Source organism: Colletes latitarsis, chromosome 3, assembly GCF_051014445.1.
Source record: "Colletes latitarsis isolate SP2378_abdomen chromosome 3, iyColLati1, whole genome shotgun sequence".
In the NCBI taxonomy this organism is placed as follows: domain Eukaryota; kingdom Metazoa; phylum Arthropoda; class Insecta; order Hymenoptera; family Colletidae; genus Colletes; species Colletes latitarsis.
The window spans coordinates 39476933-39485869 of NC_135136.1; positions in this window are offsets into that span (position 1 = coordinate 39476933).

Here is an 8937-nt window from a genome sequence, read left to right on the forward strand (position 1 = left end):
GCAAGGACGACGTATTAATACCGAGTAAGAACACAAAATTAATTTCACTAAAATTTTATAAACGATTGGCCTTTAAGTGTTGAGGAGAAAAATTAAACTATAGCCATAATATAAGAGATATTTTAGTGTTTTTGTGGATCTATTAAATTATGGTGTTGTTGAGAAACTTTATTACTTGAGATGATTTGCATTTATAGAAAAGCAAATAGTTCCTAGTCTTTGTTCATCGACTGTTTTAATATCGACGTTTGCTCTTGTTTGCTGTTTCGTTTCGTTTGAGACTGATTTCGTCTGATCAGACGAGCCACGCTTGGCTGTCGCGGCACGCGATAATTCACTATGCCAGACGATTTCAGTAAAAATTCTACATCGTTGCGTCGTGTCATTCGAGTCGATGATGAAACGTGCAGCACCTTCCGTTCACTATAATCCAACTGACCATTGACCCAAGCTTTTCCCTTAAGCAACAATCGACTGTTTCTTTTCTCGAGCAAGAGAATCGATACTATTTTTAACTCGCGATTAACGTTGTTAAAAGAATGCATCTTCTAGCTCTTCGATGCTTAAAATCTTTGCAAAGCCTTGCACCTATATCGAAACATTGTTTATAGATCGTCAATTTTACAAATATCATCGTCAAACGGAGCAGTGCCCCAGCTGGAATGAAATTTCATCTAATTTCGTAAGTTTTCTTAATCTTCTTGCCCAATGTGCGATCATGTTGTCGTGCAACGAGATCGGTTTCTAGTAATTTTAACCTACTCGATCCTAGTAATTTTAACGCGTTGCGAGATCACAATATAGAAAATGTTGTTTTCGCAGACGTCGAAATTTAAAATTCCCTGGCCCAAAAGATTTTTGCATAATGCATTCGACCAGCTCCCCATTATCTCATTTTTAAGAGACCATAACATCGATTAGTTTTTATTGTCATCACCGAAAGTTTCGTCGGCGCGACTCAACCGCAAATATTTGTTTATGCTTTCCCAGCTACACGGTGGTAAAATGTTCTACCGATAGATAACGCAAAACGTGAAACGATTAATCTAGCGTTTTAACGAAAAATATATTTATTCTCCAATATTAAAAATATCCAATCGACCTGTTAAATATATTTTCTATTCATAAGGCGGCCTGTGCATGGTGTTAACGAAAGTCTAATATTGAAAATTAATAAATCAAAAATTCTCCGTAGGCCCCTTCAAGGCTGAAATAATTCTAAGAATTTAGGTAAAAGTATAATCGTTTCGAAGAAAGGGAATCGGCTGTAGAAATGTTATCCTCGATGCTGGAAATTGTGACGAAATCGACAGGAACGTATTTTCCTATTCGTATGGCAGCTAGGAGTAAACCTAATCAATTTCAAGATCGAAGGACTCGTGGGAAGGCCGGGAATAATTAGAAGCAGAATATTTTCGTCTATTGGAAAGTCGTTTATCGGCGTCGATTATGCGCGCTCGTGTGTGAAACGGAACGCACGCGAGCGAGCTTTCCTTCTCCTATAAAATTACTTTTATAAAAAAACAGACACGAGTCCACTGCTCCGGAATTATCGTCGATAACCACAAACGTGGAAGAAGATACTGTTGGCGATTTAGAACATCGAATTTTTCGAGAAACTTATTAAAAAACTATAATAATATTACAAAACCACATAATTAAAATTAAGACATGCGTTGAATATAAATTATAGAATTTTGAGTTTGTTACTTCGTAAGAAAAATTGCTAGAATCCAAGATTAATACTTTTATATTGCAAAAGAGCCAAAGGAGTCTGAAATATAATGCTAGCTTTGCTCCGTTCTCGACCAGAGAAGTTTTTAATTAGGGTTTGTTTGTTGTTTCAGAAAGAAAATGGGCAGCTTTGCAACATCCCAGAAAAGAAGAAACAGGTTCTGTCTCTTTGTTTCGCGATATCTCGTCAATGATTACTGAAAGTCGTAAATGAACATTGATCCCTGTGCGAAACGATGATTACGCAACGATGACACGCGTCTAGCAATCGTTGAAATTGCAAATGCACGTTGCGTAGCTTCCTCTCGTCTGAATTAGAGCGCGAGACTCCGCGGTAAACAATACATGCAACAAAGAAGAGAGTGGTTATCGCCGGAAATGAGTGCAATTATAAACGACGACCCATTGCCAATTCAATCTGGACGTGTTTGTCGCAAGTTCAATAGAAACACTCAACGTACATCCGGTCGAGCATTCTATTCGCGTCACAAGCCGTAAGCACTATTAAAATAATCTTTAAAATTTGAGAATTAGAAGATTAGATATTTATGAAAAGGTTGATAATACTCGAAATGGAAATATAGTCACATAGAAACGAAGACTGAGAGCCCACAGATGAAAAATATAAGCTTCAAATTTTATTTGTTTAAGCACTCTGGTCATTTCCAGGCTTTCGACTCGAAGAGTGCCTAATTTCCATTTGAAATAAAATAACGAGGTTAAGATAAATCGTGAAAAATTCCACAAAAGGTGCTTCTGATGAAATGTACTGGACTTTGACGCATCGAAACCTTTGAATCAAACGGTCAAATGAATCGGTCATCGAGCAAACGGATCTTTCTAGTGAAATCGTTGGAGCATGATCGAAGGTTCAGGATGGATATGGGCGAAGGACGCAAACATTCGGGATGGTACAAGCGGGATAATGGATTCGATATGCAAAAGTCTCGATCGAACACGTAACAGCACTACATTCGAGCCGATGGCTGGTCCTCAGACATCTCTATAAAATAAATAGTAACCATAATTAAATTCCATAATAAATCGCTCATGAATATCTGCGGACCAGTTCGTAAAAACCTTTCCCAAGATTTTGGAGAAAATTCTAACACGGGTTGCATCACAGATTTTATCTTCAAATCACAGATTTCTTTTATCTAACGAATCTACAGAAACTGTGATTAAGCACACGGTCGATCACGAAATTATTCGAACAATTTCGACATTGTGCGTGTCTCAAGCCTGTTACGAAAACTTTTTCGTACGATAAATAGGAGAATGTCGAGGAAAACAGCCAACATTTGAGTCTAAGTTAAAGTCTTTGGATGCACGCGTGTTTAAATATTCTTAGACAATATTATCTTTCCTGCATTATTTGTTCTCTTAGAGTTCCTGACCTGGCGTGAGTATAACAAATTTAACTTTAATACTTCTCTACAGCGTAATGAGATACGTAATGGTCAAATAATGATGAAATCTTATGTGCTCGATAATGACTCTTTACCATCAATAAGCGTCTGTAACCTAAGAATGAACTGCGTGGATCGTTTGTCTTACTCCAGCTCGTCATTAATATTACCAACGCAAAACTAAGCAAACAGATTGCTTGTCTCTATCCGGTGGATGCTCACATAATTTAAAAACACCGTACGGTTCATTAGTATCGCTCGTATCGCTGATCGTGACATCGAGCCACGTTCTTCGAGCATAAAATTATGTGCTTTTCATTCGATCGTAAAAATGATACCTTAAAGAAAGGTAAACAAAGAAAAACTTTTATCAAATATTATTCTAATATCGTCCAATAAAGTTCGATTAGTACGTTCGATCGTCGAACTCGGAATCAGCATCGTCCATCGTCGCGACTGTCGCTGTTTACACTAATGATCTCTCTAATTGCGTGGTTCGCGGTCGTTAACAATGAGTTGCCAGTCCAGACGATGCCTCACAGAGGAATCGAACTCAAGGTAATCCGTTGACATCGAACATAGTAATTGGTATCGCGGTGGGCGTCCAATAAGGGGGCGACGTTTCTTTGGTACACGAAACGTCAGAATTTAACGTAAATTATAGGCAGTTATTAATAACAACGAGTCTGTCAACGATGTCGATAAAATATAGTAGAACTTATTATTCGTACACATTTCGTTCAAGATTTATCGTTCTATCAACGTATTTTAGTATCTCTAAGTTTTGTATTATTAGCTTCTGTCGTAAAAATAACCTTGTTATGTACTTTTACACTTTGGAAAATGCATATACGACAATTGTGATACGCGTACTTGAAACTGTAGTTCCGTTATATCCTCGTAGGCTGTCCATTTAATTATACAATTACGTGAAGTCGCGTATTCCCGATTACATACGTTTTTGTTTTTGTCCAAGAATGATTACTAATAGTTTTTACTCGTCTTGTTTATATTCTGGGCATCGTGGAAATTATTGTAAACCACCGACTCTTTCGCCACGTTTGAAACCTTCGATAAAATTTAACTTTTTTCTCGTACTCGGTTCTACATTCTTCCGTTACTCATACTGTACATACAACCTATAATTATAAGTAGATATGTGTTTAGGTCTAATGCTTGCGAGATAGTAATCTAGGGCACTTGAATAGTAAATACATTGTATCGCAGAGCAGATTGTCCTAGATTACATCAAAGCCATATTTTTTTAGTTTTTTTTCTTAAACTAGAATCAATATAAAAGAAAATTAATTATGGTCTTGTTTCTGCAGTCAGCCTCGCAAAGATCAAAATTAGTATCAACCGCTATAGAAAAATGTTTGAATAGCAGGAGAGATATTTTAGAATAATTGGCGTTCGGTTAATGGAGGCTCGAATACAAAATATTATGCTGTATTTCAGAAACAAAAGGACCAACAGCGATCAAGGACAAAGATACATCCGCATTGACTAAAAATAAATCACGATCCTAACATCGAAGTTTTGTTACATTTAAAAGGTTTTCGAGGCGATTTGCATATACGATATTTCATTGGCCGAAAGAAGTCTTCCTCGAAGTCTCGTTTTGTTCCACGATATATCGATTTCAAGGGTGCTTTCGAAACTTTCGAGAACTTTTCCTTCTTTCGTGGTTCCTGTTCCTGAAAACAAAACATCGAAACCTCGAAAGTTGGCAGCCTCGTAATAATTCTAAAAATTATTAATGTTTTAAACACTTCTGTTTATTTTTAAATATATACGATAACCACGTAATAATAATTGTATTAACGATGAGGTGAACAGTGTCCGTGGCGATACTGCTTACGAACGAGCATTAGCAGTGATCAGAGTATTGTAATTAAGTATTGCAATATCGCGAAATCGTTTTATCGATTTACCGATGAACGAGGAAAATTCCTTCAGCCTTGTTATCGGTGATTAGAGATCGCGATACGAGTAAATGGCAAGAAATAAGTCAAGAAATTACATAGAATTTGCTTGTTTGTGAATACAATCCCAATGAGTCACGAGTAACTGTACCTAAATGCATAACTTTAGACACATGCTCGATCGCTTGCTTCGTGTTAGAGCATACTATTACGAGGAACGAAAAGTGAGAATATTATAAAAAATTGAACCAACTTCGATGCAAAAAAGAATCGACAAATATAGTACAGTATTCCTTCGTTCAATGACGAACAGTCGGATCCGCCAGATGACAAACAGAGGGCCGGAATTGAATTCTATTTCGTGCGGTGACCCAGCTATGCGCGAACGACCAAAGTGAATGGTACAGACGGAAAGTTAGGGGGGTATAGTAACAGCGAGCGCGCTAGAACGATATAAAATTATTTACATTTTTCCTTATATATTTATGAGACTGATATTAATCGATTCGCGGACTCCCTGTGATGAAAACGAATCTAAACAAGATTTCGTTCGGATAAAATTCCATTCGCGTTTAATTTCATAGCGAAAACTTCGCCAAACCATCGATAATACTCCTACGAAGATACTCTGAGAATCATACAAGTTTCTAGCTTGTATTGTCACTTCTAAAAAGAAAAATGAAAGGAAAATGTTTATAAATGGTATGTGATTTCGTAATAACTAGTCGACCAACACGCATGCACCGGAAAGTTGCAGAGAATGACTCGAAATAGAACCAAGATTTAACTATTCAAACTTTTGAAAGAGTTTGTTGGTTACTCGTTAAATAAAAATTGAAATAAAAATTGGTTTTATTTGTCATCTATTGTACAAATAAAATGTTAACGATCATCATGAAATGCATGATTCAAAACAGAACAGTATAAATAAATATCCGTTAATTCAACGAACACCCGTTGGATTCAATTCGTTCCTCTAGGTTTCGATCATAAATAACAGGTTTTCGTCTCGCGGCGAAACTTTTTTTCGATACAAAGGACACTCGCCGACGAACGTGGGAAACAATGTTCGCGAGCGTTCGAGAAATAACGGTAAAAGAATAAATAGTCCCCGGGAACCGCGAATTCAGTTTAAAAGTAAATGAGATTCGAGAAGACTAATTTCGAAAAAGTCCACGGGCATCGACGATTCGCCTTCGAACAATCGGTTCCGTGGAAAATTTTTAACGCGTCGTCTCGCACGATTTGTCGTTAACCTTCGTGCATATATCACTTACATAGTACAACACTGTTATCGCGATTACCATGATACGTCACAATATCTTGCTCTTCAAACTTTAACAGTCTAGCCCTGACTTTATCGTTCAAGGTGCCCGACCCTCTGATTTGAATTGAATTTATTTGCATTATTATATTTTTATGCGCGCGATGGACTCCGGCAATTCGTTCAACAATAGTATCGACGCTTGTGAAATGAAGGCTGACGTTCCTAAACGTATCTCGATAGGGTTCAAACAAATCGAGGCGCAGAACGCGAGAGGCTCGACGTTGAACGAGACCTTGATGCAATCTGCAATCGACTAGGGTAGTATCGTATAATTTTTCTGCATGAATCGGTACATTGTGCGCCCTAGATAGCATTCACAACGCAAGCTCAATAATAGACATCGTAGCCTTCAAAAGCAACAAGGTTAAAATGTATAAAGCGAAGCGACGATCCAACCGTTAAATCGAAGGCGAGGACGCTCGATGTCGAATCGATCAAACTCTGTTCTACGACGAACGTGATTACACCTTTCGACTCGATGCAGGTGATAATTACTTTCGACAACACGAAGATTCGATATTAAAATAAATACTGCTGGGACATCGATGAAAATCGTAATAATTTTTAGTGCCTTCTTATGTAGTAGTTTGTTTACTTGTACGTTTGAGAAAAAGAAGTCCAAAAATCCTGTTTATTTCGCAATCTGAGGCTTTGTCATCGAGATATGAGCAGACGTGGTTTACTGATGTCACTCCTGGCGACATTTGTATTCCACTCCGTTGGTCGCGCTCTTATACATGCAAAAAATTTTAACTGCTTATAGTACAAGAACTCAGATTGCAAAATGGTAGGGGAACCTTCGACTCCTGTTTGCATGTTTACATTTTTTTTATATACTGCTTAAGGTTCAACGTTCTATATAAAATATATTGTACTATGTTAACATAGTATTAAATTACAGACAACTAATGGCTACACATTATAAATTAACTTTTTCCAATAGTTCGATCGACTGAGTCAAGAAGTTGACATAAGATTGACCCGTTAATTGCCTATCGAGGAAAGTGGAATCGATTAGATCACTTGTCTATGCATTTGCATTAAATAGTGCTAATTTCGTCGAAGAATAGCATTTTCTACGTCGTCGCGACAATTGACTATTCCATTTTTGGCGAATTCCAGCTTCGTTGGCAAATTGTATAACGAGCAAAGAATGTTGGTCGTCGATAGACATTTGCTGCAAGTACAAAAGTTAACTCTCGAAGGAAAGTCATTTTCGTTGAGTGCCTGCACTCTCTGAATATGGTAACGATAGCGAAGTTGGTCTCGAAAAACTCCATTCCCCGTTGTTGCTATTCCTTTACAGCATTGTTCCAGATAAAAGTTTCGAAAATTGAGGATTTTTATTTATTTTCGATCTCTACTTTCTTTCCCCTAACTTACGATGCTTCGTACAGAGTATATTTTTGATTAGTCCGCCGCCAATGGACACTCGTTTCTTGCACGAACTTGTGTTCGAGAGGCGTCCGTGTATTCTTTGGAAGGTTCTTTTGTCTGGTAGACGTCGATTATGTTCCTTATCTACTGATGTAGCTACACGAAACAACCTCCATTTTACAGTTATCTATTCTATCTATGTGGGACGATCAGAACGAACGGACCTTAAATTTCCGAGTGTAAAATATTAAATTACAAATGCTGGTCTACGCGAATACAAGAGAGATGAATTTTATTTACAGAATTAAAAATTACTTTAAGCTGTGAACAACATTAGGGGAATTGCATTGGGAATAAATTTAATTACGCCAAGAGTTTGATGAAACGCTAATACAGAACCATCAGAATAAACGGGCATTATTAATATTCCGTAAATTATTAAATTAGAAATGCTCGTTCTTGGAGAACGTTTAATTAAACACGCACGCAATTATTGGGCGTATTGGATAATTGCGAATCCACGAATGAAGGATGGAGTCGAATAAATGTTACGAACGTTATAGAATAAATTATTATATTATTAGTACAGAAATAATACATTGTGTCGAGGCAGCTCGTAAGCTCAGGACCAAATGAGATGGCGGAGGACTCGAACTACGTGAAATCCCGCTCCATTTTGTCGAAACGCACTCGACGAGAATGTTTTGATCTCTGTTGTTAACCTAATTCGCGAATAACGAAAAGCTCTCGATATCCAATGGAGCTATCAGACCTCTGCAATAGAATAAATCTTTAAAAATATAACTTTTTAATGGACTGTAAAATAATATGCAAAGGTTTCGATACTTTAACCTATTTTTCTTAGTTTCTCGTTTATTATTATGAATCTGTACTTGTCTCTACTCCTTCTATTGACCATATAGAGATCTATTATTTTTATTTCTAAGGGTGGGATATTTAAATACATCAAATTTTGAATTTTTGACGTTCTCCACTCTCGCTGATTGTTTACCACAATACATTCCGCGACGAAACTGGGATGTGGAACGTCGATGAGGAAATGCAGTTTGCGTAGATGGGGGAAGGTCTGATTAGAGTATTCAGAAATAGAGATTGAAGGAATCCATCGGTGTACCAGAGTGGTTAAGCGACGTCCGCGAGTGTG